This window comes from Euprymna scolopes, chromosome 8 (assembly GCF_053919585.1).
Source record: "Euprymna scolopes isolate OS-2025 chromosome 8, ASM5391958v1, whole genome shotgun sequence".
NCBI classification, from domain to species: Eukaryota; Metazoa; Mollusca; class Cephalopoda; order Sepiida; family Sepiolidae; genus Euprymna; species Euprymna scolopes.
The window spans coordinates 18,276,130-18,277,313 of NC_136489.1; the positions used below are offsets into that span (position 1 = coordinate 18,276,130).

General features: G+C 32.8%; 1 pseudogene; it reads right to left on the reverse strand.

Annotated features, from left to right (window-relative positions):
* Window positions 1–803: 803 nt before the first annotated feature.
* On the reverse strand, window positions 804–936 carry LOC145284317 (U2 spliceosomal RNA; annotated as a pseudogene).
* Between the last annotated feature and the right edge of the window lie 248 nt (window positions 937–1,184).

Below are 1,184 nucleotides of genomic sequence, written 5' to 3' on the forward strand. Positions count from 1 at the left end.
TCACTGCTACACAAGCACTAACAAGAACCAGGAAAACTCACACACATACACAATGCCACGCTGCCAAATACTCACATAGGTATATTACTTACACACACATGTTCACAAAATGAACATATTGATTTACATAATTCTAAGACTTTCTTCACCAAAGACATGTTTGCATAAATGACTGAAATTAACATATTTCTAAGCCTCGTAATTACTAACCAAACATGCGTGTGCATAAATTAACTTATTATAAACAATTTTTATATTCATACATAATTTTAGAAATAAAAATGATTTGTTATTAAATTTCGTTTTCCAAATTTTTTTTTTATTTACAAAACTTTGTTTATGTTTTAGTTAGCACTTGTTATATATGCAATATATATATATATATATATATATATATATATATATATATATATATATATATTTATTTTCTTCCTTCATTGCCGGTGTGAATCTCGGCACAACTCAAACATGCTATCGTCTTCCAAAATGGTGCTAACAAGGCCAGAGACCATGCCATACTCTTTCCTTGATTTTTTCAATTTTTTTTTATTGTACTTCGGTCAAAGTTCTCAGAAATCAAGGGACCCACTACCTGGGGCTAACACTTGAACTCTATATGAAATACATAGATATTCGAATGTTCCATTTAAGTTTTTTATCTCTTACGTAAATATACTGAGTTAGTAAAGAAATTGGGAAGATAATTTTACTCTCCCCAATTAACCATTTTCATATGTTGTACCTATTTACTATGCCTCCCCACGGGACAGAGTTAGACACCAGGGTCGTTTTTTAACGTGGAGAAAAGGTACAAAAATAAAAATTGTCTCAGTCGTGAAGGATTTCTCCTCCACCGAAAGAGAACAAGAAATAGAAGTGCAGCATCTGAAGAACAGATACTACACTTTGATCTTGACCAAAAGGCCAAGAACAATTTTTCATTTTGGTCTTACTGGATTCCAGGACAAGAATTTATCTAATCTGGTGGAGTATCCAGTTTTGTGTTATTACTTGAAGTAACATCATTTGGAGAAGGTTCACCATTCCTCATAAAAGGTTAGCCATAGAAAGGAGATATTATTTGGGCTGCGAATGCTGTGTGATTTTGAATATTTGGTCAAGGTTTTACTTGTGGGGGAAAATTATCCTTATGCCAGGTTGTTCTGACAAACCCCTGTACAGAG